The 12,845-nt window shown below is 43.6% G+C and overlaps 1 long non-coding RNA gene across 1 annotated transcript in view; it reads left to right on the top strand.

Moving 5' to 3' along the window:
* The first annotated feature begins 10,011 nt into the window (after positions 1-10,011).
* Positions 10,012-12,845, top strand: part of LOC307221789 — a 648,559-nt gene continuing 645,725 nt past the window's right edge. Inside the window, exon 1 of the long non-coding RNA XR_013841517.1 lies at positions 10,012-10,089. This is a non-coding gene — a long non-coding RNA (uncharacterized lncRNA). The remainder of the gene's footprint in view (positions 10,090-12,845) is intronic.

Raw genomic sequence — 12,845 nt, 5'->3', positions numbered from 1 at the left:
GCATTAGTCTGCATATGGTCAGAACCAGAAATGTCAGAGCACCAGCAAGGGGGGATCCTGATGGGTAAGCTGACCAGATGCATCAAATGTTTTCTTTCTATTAATGCCAGTGGCAGGAAGACAACCCAATGAGGCAGAGATGGGGATGGGGGGGGGGATCCAATTGGATGACAAACCTTTAGAAGTAAATTAAGCTTGGTCCTCTTCTGTAACATGCAGCCTATAAAGGTGAATAAATTGAAGCCCTGACAAACGGGGTCTAAAATTCATTTCGCAGAGCAGGGCTGCTATTGATAATATCATTAACCATGATGGGAAGAGCAAGTGAAATGGTTTGGGCCCTTCAGACAATCAATACAGAGCATTAGCTACTTGAATTGCCTTCCAAAGGCAACATCCTGCTACGGCAGAAAAGGAGTTGTTATCCCTTCCTAAAATAGACATACACAAATGAGATGAAGAAATTCAGCAGGTGGTGATTATCCTATTGCTTTATGTCCATGCTAGAGAAATAGGAAGTTGTAGCAATTAATAGGCTCAGGACCCTGGCAAGAAAAAAGGGTCAAAGCTACATGCTTTGCTGCCTGTACAATTTTTCTGACCGATGTATGGGAAAGCACATGAACCAGACCTTTGACGAGTTTGCATCCCCATTGCTGGATATGAACTATTCTAACCTCCTCCTTCTGCCTGGTGGACTCAGATAGCCACCCCACTTGCTTCCCTTGTTGGGCATGGTGCGGCTGAAGAAGCTAGAATGGCTGGTGGTGGATGAGCTATGGTCAGAGTGTACTAATCATAGAAGTGCTGATGAACTTCCTGGTCAGCCTCTACACTGAGTGCAGTCAAGACTCGCCGCTCTGGAGGGGCAGGATCACACTGAAGTTCCTCGAGTGGGAATGAACCTTCTGATTACAGAGAGTGATGTGGATGAGTTCCTCATCAGCAGCACCTGGGCAGGCTACCTGGAGACAACATCCACCTTATCACTGGTGCAAGAAGCCCACTGTCTCCACCATGGCTCACTACCTGAGGACCCCTGGCTGGTGCAGCATCTGGCTGAGCTGGTTTCACAATGACCATTATGTGTATTATATGTATTTTAATGGGGGTGTGGACAGTGTGCATGTGAACTTTACATTTTTTAAAAAATAATATTTATTAAAGTTTCAAAAAAGTTACAAGAATAAGTTACAAGAGCTTTCCAATGTCAATATGCAGGTGAAGGCAAATATTTAATTTTATTTATGCTGTCTAATTTTAAATTGTTGTTATGACCTAATCTGTATTGAAATTGTCCTTTGTTCTTCTGGTGTTATCTTTTGCTGACTAGCTGTACGAGTTAATCTGGTCTGTGACCGTTTAATAAACTTTGATTTGATTTGATTTGAAGAAAAAAAAGCAAAAAAGCAAAAAATACAAAACACAGAAAAGTAAAAACAATTAAAAACAAATCAACCTTTCCATGTCTTGTCTTTCATTTGCTTGTTTCCCTGACTTGTTTTTTGCTTGTTTCCCTGACTTGTTTTTTGTATTCTAGTTCAATTAGCGATTTCAGCAAATCCTTTCCATTTTTGCTTTTATCTTAATAATTTATCTTAATATATTATAACTTTATATTCTCACCTTTTTTGATTATTTGTTAATTATTTTATATGATTTATGCTGTATTTCTGATGTTCTCTTCTGATTTATTATGTTACTGTTATTTACTGTTTGTAAGCTGCTTTGGGATTCATTTGAATGAAAAGCGGTATAGAAATATAATAAATCATGTCAAGTCATCTGTTTCCCACTATACCTGTCTCAAAGCATCTTAAAAATTGTGGGGTTTTTTGCCTTCACCAAGGTTAACAGCAGAGTCAGCTGAAGCAGCTGCCTTCTGGCAGCTGCCATTTTCTTTTCCCAGAATGCCCTGGGCATTCACAGGGATGTTGCAAATATAAAATGGTCCTCAGGAGGCAAACACAATCCTGCTACCTTTCCACACATTAGGAACACCAGAAACTGTGGTATACAGAGTCAAACTACTGGGTTCATCTTGTCCAGTATTGTCGACACTGACTGGCAGCAGCTCTCCATAGTTTCAGAATGGGGGCATTCCCAGCCCTACCTGGAGATGCTGGGGATTGAACCTGGAATTATTTTCTTCCTCCACCCAGGTGCCCAAGGGGCATCATCATAGTTTAAGGTAACATCCCGGGTAAGAGAGAGAGAGAGAGAGAGAGAGGAGCTATGAAATAGGGCTGGTGAGGCACATGGTCTGGAGACAGTCCCAAGGGCAAGTTAGAGAGGTCTGGAGGCATTAATCAAGCACAATACAATTGGGTTACAATTTAGACCAGGGATAGCTAAAGTGGTGGCATCCAGATGTTGCTGAAATTCATCCCATTATATATCAATCAACCATATTGGCTGGGCCTCATGGGAGTGCAATAACTTGTAGGGGACAGATCATAGAACTGTAGAGTTGGAAGGGACTCTCAGCTAAAGAATCCATGACCGAAGACCATCCAACCTCTGCTTAAAAACCTCCAGATGAAAGACGAGATTAAAGAAACAAATAAAAAGAACTGATAATAGAAACTGCTTTACATAGTGCATAGTTAAACTATGGATTTCCCTCTCACAGAAGGCAGGGATGGCCACCAACTTTGGTAGCTTCCAAAGAGGCTTGGACAAATTTGCAGAGGATAAGGCTATCTGTGCTGGGCCCGGGGGTAACCTGTGAAACGCGGTCCAGGACCGGTCCAGAATCTGAAGGTTCTATCAGGAGTCAGTCCGACAGGGCCAAGGCAGGACATGAGGCAGGATACCAGGCAAGGACAGGTACAGGATCTCAGGCAGGATCTAGCATACAGCAATGTTGCTCCCGCAACCTGGGGCGGGGTCCTACAGCCTTTTATTTTTGTCGGGGTAGCGGCCGGTCCTGATCCCCTGGCGACTCACCTCCCTGTTTCACCCAAAGGCGAGCACTCCTCCCTGTGAGTTACTCAGCTCTCTCCTTCTCTCAGACCTTAGTCTCTGCAGCTCGGGAGACATTGGTGGGTTACTAGACCCAGGGGCCTCCTCAGCCTCCCCTGACCCAACCAGTAGTGGAGCAGCTGTAAGTGATAGCCCAGCTGAAGGCAACAAGGTAATCCCCACATCTGGAGCCGGGGCAGGCTCAGGCCCCTGACTCAGCCCAGCTGGTGTTTGTCGCAGGGGAACCTGTGCAGACTGGGACTCTTCAGGATCAGGACCCAAACTTGGTTCAGATGATGCCTGAGGCAAAGGATCCAGTGCAGACTGAGACTCCTCTGATTCCGAGTCCGAGCCCCAGTACCATGCCATCACACTATCTATGGCTACTAGCCAGAATGGCTAGGCACCTCCTGCATGGTTAGAGGGAGTAATGCTTCTGAATGCTAGAAACCGCAGGTCTCTAGCATTGTGCTCTTGTGCTGTGGTCTTGCCCAAGTGTTTCCTAAGGGCATCTGGGTGGCCATTGCAAGAGCAGGATGCTGGACTGGATCCAGCAGAGCTCTTCTTATGTTGGCTGCCCCTCATTTGGACGTCACTCTGAAACGATGAGAACTAGAACCCTATTTCCATTCCAAGGATTTCTCTTTCCCCCTCTTTCCATGAATTCAAAAAGAGAGAGACACTTTTAAGAAATGCGCTGATACCGTGAGATCCTTCAGAAAACAATTATCAGGAGCATTGTAGTGGAGGTGGGCAGTGGCGGGGTGTGTGTGTCCGTGGGTGGTGGATGAATGACAGCATTTGCAATGGGAGAAATGGAAGGTCAGGGAAGATTTCAACTGGCTGCAGTGAACAATTTTAGCACAGTAATGCCTGTGGGCGTATCAAGCCACGAGTGGAGCTCATTGCAATGGGGGGGAGGGAAACGTACATGGAAGAAAGTTCAGGGTGGGTGGAAAATCTGTAGCATATGATTAATTAAAGGGACCCATCTCCACGCAGAGCTCCTGTTCAGCTGACAACATTTGCTTGTGGAAGGTTTAGATGCTACCAGACTGTGCTAAGTGCAGAGAGGGGCAGCGTGTTCTCCAGCACCCACCTCATTTCATCGCCTCCACCTTGACCTATGAGGCTGAGTGAAACAAATAATAATCTTCTAACGGCAATTATTCAGATTCAAATGGCAGTGACATATTTAACTAGTCGGATGGGCTGAAGGCAAAGACTTACTTCTCCAGCAATGTAAACTCCACACTAGGGATGGGCAAAGCTGTCAATTTTGATTTCACTCACTTTCTCGTTCTCTCCGATCTCAAGTTCAGTTCCCCACTTTTCCACATCAGCATTTCAGTGCAAATTTATCCTAATAGACACATGTCTGTATGCAATTTTGGCAAATACGTAAAGCAATTTCCCCAGACATGATGCATTTATTTCATGTCATTTTTCAAAAACACTTTATGCACACTTTACTGCAGTATATGTGTGAATCTGTCAATTATAGTTTCATCCTGTTTCTCATTTCCCCACTTCGTAATTTCTGTGTTCATATTTCTGCACAAGCCTGCAATTCTTTTCAATAAGAAAAATTCTTGGGAAAATTCATCAGCATTTCATGTAACTTTCTATGAGTATGCCCATGTGTGGATGCAATTTGGCCCCAAGTGCTCATTTTTGCAAAGCAATTTCCCATAATATTATCCATTTTTGTATATCATTTTTACTAGCAGATGCATTTTTTGCACACTTTATTGTAGCATATGCATTTTTGTTGGGGCGCGGGTGGCGCTGTGGTCTTAACCACTGATTCTAGGGCTTGCCGATTGGAAGGTCAGCAGTTTCGAATTCCCATGATGGGGTGAGCTCCCTTTGCTTGGTCCCAGCTCCTGCCAACCTAGCAGTTCGAAAGCACATCAAAGTGCAAGTAGATAAATAGGTACCACTCCAGTGGGAAGGTAAACAGCATTTCCATGTGCTGCTGAGGTTCGCCAGAAGCAGCTTAGTCATGCTGGCCACATGACCCGGAAAAACTGTCTGTGGACAAACGCCGGCTCCCTCAGCCAGTAAAGCGAGATGAGCCCACAACCCCAGAGTCGTTTGTGATTGGACTTAATGGTCAGGGGTCCTATACCCCCCCTTTTAAAATGCATTTTTGCACATGTTACTTGACTGGAGAAGCGCCTTGCAGAATTTGGAGAAGTGTGAATAAATTTTACAGGATGGTTTTGCATTAGTTTGCTTATTGTTTCATAAAGTGCCAACAAGGTTGGTTCACTCTTAAAGGCAAACTGCAATGACTTTTCCCCTCATCCCTCTTCCATGTACATGAAAACGTTGTAAGCATACAGCATTGTGTGTGCAACTTTGCACATGTGACACTATCACAGGTGTTCAAAGTATTTTATTTATTGCATTTTTATCCCACCTTTTTCTCCAAGGAGCTCAAAGTGGTGTATATTGTTCTTTTCCTCATTTTATTCCCACAACAACCCTGTGAGGTGCATTAGGTTGAGAAACAGTGACTGGCCCAAGGTCACCCAGTGAACTTCAAGGACAAGTGAGGATTCGAACCCTGGCCTCCCAGGTCCTAGCAGTGCTGACTTCAGGGCACCATATGTTTGTTTGTTTAGAATATTTGCACCCTGCCTTTTTGATGTATATATTAAGTTAGATACGCAGCTTATGGAGAGGGGAAAACTTGTAAAACAGGAAAGAGAAACCAGGAAAACAGTAAATCACAATAATTATTCAGCAAAGCTACATAAAACAAGACAAAGGCTCAATAAACTTCAGCAACACAGCAAAGATCCTAAGCTGCCATAAAACAGTACTGTTTAATTAAAAGCTCTGAGGGGAAAATAGTGAATTTAACATGGCACCAAAGGGTCAAACTAGACAGGGCCCTAAGTACACAATCCTTCGTGATTCTGCTCAGAAGTACATTCCAAGTAACAGAACACAAATGATTGGTTTGTGTAAAGTATTTTACTATGGAACGGGATCATGGAGTGGCTTACAAATATCAGCAAGATAGTTCCCACTATCGACTTTACACTATCTAGAAGACATTGCACAAAAGGATATGAGATGAGGAGGGAGAAGGAGAGAAAAAAGCAGATTAATGCACCAGACCTCAATGACAAGCTTCTTATAATGACTACTTGGAACAGAAACAGGTCAAGGATTGAAAGATGCTGGTCTCTTAGCTGAGGTGATGGAGTGGCATCGTTCTTCTCCCTCTGCCACAACCTGATGAAATGTCTGCTGTTAGGTGACAGCTGAGAGAAGGGCTGTGATGTGATACGAGGGTCATTCATTAAAGATTTCCCCTGACCCACTTCTGATTATCATAGGAGAATGAAGTTGCACATCTCTCCATAGCTAACGTGGTAATTTGTAGCTCTGAACTCCTAACAGTTTCTCTGTTATGGGTGCTAACGTGGAGTGACGTCTGATAATGGAACCAATTTAATACAGAGTGGTCATCAGGTTCCTGTACTTGAAAGGGCGCATACCACGGGAGACGTTCAGTGAGATGAAAGGACTTATGGGGAGCATGCCCCATAGTATGACGTAGTCAAGCATTGGCATCATCAGTTCAAGTGTGGTTGCACTTTGGTGGAGTGGCTCCCATTCCTGGGGACCATCATTGATGAAGACACCATGGAGGCTGCCATTCTGGAGGATTGCCGTATAACCATTTGCCAACTAGCTGCAGATGTCAAGATCAGTGTGTGCTCTGTAGAAAAAATCATCAATGACCATTTGCGCATGGGAAAGGTGTCTGCATGGTGGGTTCTCCAGCTACTGATGCGTTTCTAGAAGCAGGAACGAGTCCCATGCTCATGGGCTCTTTTGGCCATGTGTCACGAAAACCCTGATGACTTATTTGCCAGAATTATTACTCAGAACGAAACATGGGTGCATCATTATGACCCAGAGACTAAATCACAGTCCAAACAATGGAAGCACTCTGCCTCACCACCTCCAAAGTAGGCCCGTGTCCAACCATTAGCAGGCAAGGTCATGCTCACGGTCTTTTGGGACCAGCGCGGAGTAGTGATGATGGATTTCCTGGTAAAGGGTACCATGATTACTGGGACATGCTATGCTTCACTGCTGCAGAAATTGAGGAAGGCCATCAAAATCGAGAGGCATGATATGCTGACCAAAGGTGTCCGCCTCCTGCAGGATAATGCCCTGGTTCACGACTCGCATGTTGCTCAGATGGAAGCACGGTTCTGTGGCTATGAAATCCTTCCTCACCCCCTTATTCTCCCGACCTCACACCATTGGACTTCCACCTCTTTCCAACCATGAAGTTATTTTTGAAAGGCATGCTTTTTCCAGGCGATGCAATGCTGATTTCTGAAGTCAAGTTGTGGCTTCTGATGGAACCAGCTGACTTCTACAGGCGAGGTCTCCACAGCTGCATAAAACGATGGGAGAAGTGTTTGACTCTTTCTGGTAGTTATGTAGAGATGGACTAATAACTGTGCCCAGTTTTGTTTGTCTCAGTCCACTGGAAGTACATCAGGAGAAGTCTTCAATGAACGCCCCTTGTACCATCACACTGTCCCTACAGTGGACAGAGAAAGGCTTTTCACCCTCTCTCATAACATTAGAGATGTGGATATTCAATGAAGTGGAATGTTGGAAGATTTGAACAAAGGACTTCTTCACAGAGCATAGTTAATATGGCACTTGCCTCCCACAAGGGGCAGTAATGGCTACCAACTTTGATGGCTTCAAAAGAAGATTAGACAAATTCAGTGACCCAGATGTGAATGTTCTCCCTCCACTGTCAGAAGCAGTGTACTTCTGAATACTTGTCACTGGACACCACAGGAGGGGAAAGTGTTATTGCTCTCAGGTCCTGCTTATTGTCATCCTATAGGCATCTGGTTGGCCCCTGTGGGAACAGGATGTCAAACTAGTTGGGTCTATGGCCTGATCCACAAGGCTCTTCTAACATTCTTATGTTATTGTCCCCTGCCTCAGATTGGCTGTCGGCAATGTAGGCAGAGAAATGACTAGCTCAACTATGCCATGTTATTTATGTATTGCCTACTTCTTGGTGTTTACAAGTGTGTCCTGTGTCTTTCAACCAAATGGTGCTTGAGCTGTCTAACAATAGTGATAAGAATGCAATAATAAAAAGTAATAATGAATACAAAGTGAAACTTGAAATGCCAATTTCAACGAAGCAACTTCTGTGTAAATCTAAAAATGTATTTGCCTGCCAGAAAAGAAATGATCAGAGCCTATAGGGCACTTAACCATGAAGAGGCGAGGATGTAACACAAAATGGCAGCAGTAGCGAGTTTTGAAAAATAAAAATAAAATAACACCCAGTTACATCCTCAGAATGCATCCTTTGATTCTACGTTCAAAGATTGTTTTCATAGCAGTTTCTTTTAATGCCCATTACATTTTCATAAATAGTTGGTCGGCTGTTAATACAGTTAATGAATTATTCAAGTAAGTACCCAATTACTTCAGTCAATGCCCAATTATAGCATTCCCTCAATATTGACACAGAAATAAGTAATAGTTTGGGGCTTTCTTCTGTTTGAAGCACTCAGTTCCCCAAACACTGACATGGCTCCTCTGTTTGGTTTTTCTTGTTTCATATGCACATGTAATGCCCAGTTTCAGGTAACAGAGAGCTGAATCCTGAAGAGGGCTTGCTCCAAAATAATCATACCACAGGTTCAATCCCCTCTATTTCCAAGAAGGGCTGGACAGACACTATCTGAAACTTTGGAGAGCCATTGTTATTCACTGGAGACAATGCTGAGCTAGAAGAACCAGTAGTCTAACTCAGCTTCATGTTTTCCTATTCTTCTACTGCATCTGCATCACGATTTCGGGGGTGACTGAGCCAGCGAGATGCTGAGGTGGCTGGCCGGCTCTGCCCTCCTGTACGCCTGGGACTGGGCAACCTGGAGGGGGGCGCTGGGTGGATCTTTGCACCCCAGCGCCACATATGCTTAAGACAGCCCTGTGTAGATTCATTTTAAAATGGGAACCAAATCAAATTTCTTTTCCCCACCCCACTGGATCTAATGGTAGAGCCGGCCTCAGGCCCAGGACAAGCATCCTATCTCCCCAGTGGACTTGGCCCAAGTGTTTATGTGCATGGTGAAATTGATTGAGCTGTCACTTGCGGTGTTTGGGCTAGCTATGCAGATTCTATAGATATGCCCATGGGATCTGTGCCTTGCAGTAGTTTCAGCATTCACCTCTTTCCCTGTTATTCAAACTGAAGACACAGCATCCCCATGTGGAGTATTTGCAGTTAGTAATAAAAGCATATGAATGAACAAGCAGGGAAAAGTCTAGGGAACATTGCTTAGAAACTGCTGGCGGCAGCCATGGAGCTGTTCTGCATGGGAAGTGGCTCTTTACAAGGTGGTGTCCAAGGAGGCAATTTTAGGTGAACATCCATTGGAAACAATCAGACAAGTGTATAGATTACTTTTGCCAATGAATTTAAGGCAAGGCTTTCTGGGTCCATTAATTTTACATACTGCAAATTAAAACATCAAACCCCTTTGGCACACTACGTTATCCAGCTTTGGATATACTCACTTTGGCACTTATCTAGGAAGAAAAGAAGTGCATAAAACGTTTTACATACTTTTAATTACTTTGCAGGGGTTGTGTGCATGCGTGCACAGAAGTTTATTATTTTATTTTACTTATTTCATGAGATTTGTATACTACATGATTGTAATCATGATTACAAGATTGTAATCATGACCACCAGGTTTCAAAGTCACCAGGAACCAATCACTGTCTTTGGGAGGTGCACTAATTTGTTGGATATATATCATAATATGTGGCATAATTACAGTGGTACCTTGCAAGATGAATGCCTTGTAAGACGAAAAACTCACAAAACGAAAGAGTTTTTCGTTTTTTGAGTTGCTTCGCAAGACGGATTTCCCTATGGGCTTCGCAAGACGAAAATGTCTTGCAAGTTTGTTTCCTTTGTCTTGCAAGTTTGTTTCCTTTTTCTTAAAACCGTGCATTCACTTCGAGGAGCAACTCATAGCACGCGGTGTGGTAGCCTTTTTTGAGGTTTTTGAAGACTTTGGTGATTTTTGAAGCTTTTCCAAAGTCCGTGCTTTGCAAGACGAAAAAATCACAAGACGAGAAAACTCGTGGAACGAATTAATTTCATCTTGCAAGGCACCACTGTATTCTGGAAGCTCTATGCAACTGAAAACTCCTAATAGAGAGATTCAACATGGGAAGCTGTCTTCTACCAAATAGCTGGTCTCTCTAGAACAGTATTGCCAAGGCTATCCTTCCCTAACTTGGTGCCTTCCAGAGGTTTTTGACTACATCTCCCATCAGCCCCAGGGAGGCCAACATCTGGAGGGCATCAGGAGGACTGCTCCGCTCTGGTCAATGAGAGCTTTCCTCAGGAACAGGCCTTTCCTAACTGTGCTGGCTGAGATGCTTTTGACAGGGGATGGTGGCACCTGAATGTGAGGCCTCCAGCCTGATGCCTTCTAGGAACTCTGAACTTAAATTATCATCAGCTGTAGCCAGCATGGTGCATGGTCAAGGACAATGGGAGTTCACAATATCTGGTGGTGAGGAAGACTGTTTCTCAATGCATTCAGTCACTGAGCTTCGGCTCCTTTGCATGCAAATGGTTCCAGGTTCAACTCCTGATATTTCCGGGTAGGGTTGGCGAAGACCCCCACCTGAAACCTCAGAGAGCTACTGCCAGTCAGTGTAGACAGCACTGAGTTAGATAAGACCAGTGGTCTGACTCAGCATAGGATGAAGCAGCATCCTATGTTCTGTAAGTTGCAGAAACATGGTCAACCTAGAACAAAATAAGAGGAAATTTTTTGTTATGTTTTGTGCTCTTGGTCCCTGAGTTAGTTGCTGGAGAATGAACAACGAATATGGTTTAGAAAGAAAAAAAGAAAAAGAAAGGAAGAGGAGAGAGTGCTTCATTATAGTTGTCTATATTCTGTAAGATACGAAATGGAAGATTGATAAGCTGTACCAAAAACTATTGAAAATGTGGTAGATGAAAAGCATTAAAGTGTAATGTGTCATTTGTCATGCAGCGGTGTGTTACAACGAGGGTACAGAAACTTCACTGTGTATATTAGGAATTAACAGTGTTAAAACGATGACTCCTCTAGAAAGAAATGTTGATTGGCATCCCTAATATATGGAGGGGATAGAGTGGAACAGGGCAGGATTGTCAAATAGAAGGTTGCTTAATAAGAGCTATGGAGGCCTATGAAAAGTCCACAAGCAGGACATGAGAGCAACAGCATTCTGCCCTCCTGTGGTTCCTCGTAACTGGATTCAGATGTATACTGCCACCAACGGTGGAGGTAGAAGACAGCCATTGTGGCTATTAGCCATTGATAGATTTCTCCTCCAAGAATGTGTCCACCCCTCTTTTCAAGCATTCCAAGTTGGTGAGCATCACTACCTCTTGTGGGAGTGAATGCCATACTCCAACAATGGTCTAACAACATGTAGAAATACTTCCCTTTGTCCTGAATTTTCCAAGGTTGCATGGAAAGAGGGTGAAGCAATGGAAACAGCCACCCTGAGTTCTGCTCATGTGTAAAGCCTACACACAAGCAAAAAGAACATAGATGGATTCCCTAAGCTCCACCCCTGTCACTGTGTCTATCACCTTCCAACTTATGGAAAGAGAAGGTATAAAATGAGGAAGAGTTGTGAAGCTCCCTGTGAAATTTAGATTCTGACTGTCTGGGCTTCTAATTGTGCAGGGACTGCTCACAAATGGAAGAAGCTTCAGAAATGTCCTTCACAAATTGGTGCCAACTTAAGGGAGAAGTTTAGTACATTTGACCCCCTGCACATTGCCTCTTCTCTCTCCCTCTTGGTAGGAACCAACATCAAGAACTCATTGCTCCTCATGGTGTGACCTCAGCCAATAGAGGATCAGTTTATGAGATTGTTCATTACATAGCACCTCATAGCTAATAACAATAACAATTTTATTATTACACCCTGCCCATCTCCCAGCAGAATAGTAAAAACATGATAAAACATCAAACATTAAAAACTTCCCTATACAGGGCTGCCTTCAGATGTCTTCTAAAAGTCAGATAGTTGTTTATTTCCTTGACATCTGAAGGGAGGGTCTTCCACGGAGAGGGCACCACTACTGAGAAGGCCCTCTGCCTGGTTCCCTGTGACAATATACCTTGCGACATCACTGAGGGCCAACAAAGCCCTCTCATTTCCCACACTGTGAATGGGCAACAAGGGAATGAAACACTGTTGCCAAGGCAACAGGAATACATTCCTTCATGAAGTAAAGGTTACAGCATTTGGACTCTTTAGTTTAGAAGAAAAAGTGAGCACGGGGTGATATACAAAGTTATCCATGTTCTGGAGAAAGGAGATAGAGAGAAGCTTATTCCCTCCCTCATAATAGTAGAACAAGGACTATTCAATGACACTGAAGGTTCAGGAAAGAGTGTTATACAATGTAATGCTAAGTTAAAGGCACTTATATTAGTTCCACTGACTTTTTTTTCTTTTTGGCAGCAGCAGAACATAGTAGTTCCAAGGACTGCATGAGCAGTTTGCTAGTAACTTTGCAATGAGTTTCTGCTCGTGCAAATGTTGTGTCAAATTCCTCTGTTCTGCAGCATTAAAACTCTCACATCTGTTAGTGTGAGCACCCCTGGCCTAGCAGACGGAGAATATTGGATGCAGCCCAGAGAAAAGAAAATTCTTCTTCACACCCTGCACAAGTAAACTATGGAATTTGCTCCCACGAGATGTACTGATGGCCGTCAGCTTGGATGGCTTTAAAAGAAGATTTGTGGAAGATAAGGCTATCAATGGTTATTCGATTT

The sequence above is a fragment of the Podarcis cretensis genome (genome assembly GCF_951804945.1).
Source record: "Podarcis cretensis genome assembly, chromosome: 8".
Classification (NCBI taxonomy): domain Eukaryota; kingdom Metazoa; phylum Chordata; class Lepidosauria; order Squamata; family Lacertidae; genus Podarcis; species Podarcis cretensis.
This window is presented reverse-complemented; position numbering and strand designations above follow the sequence as displayed.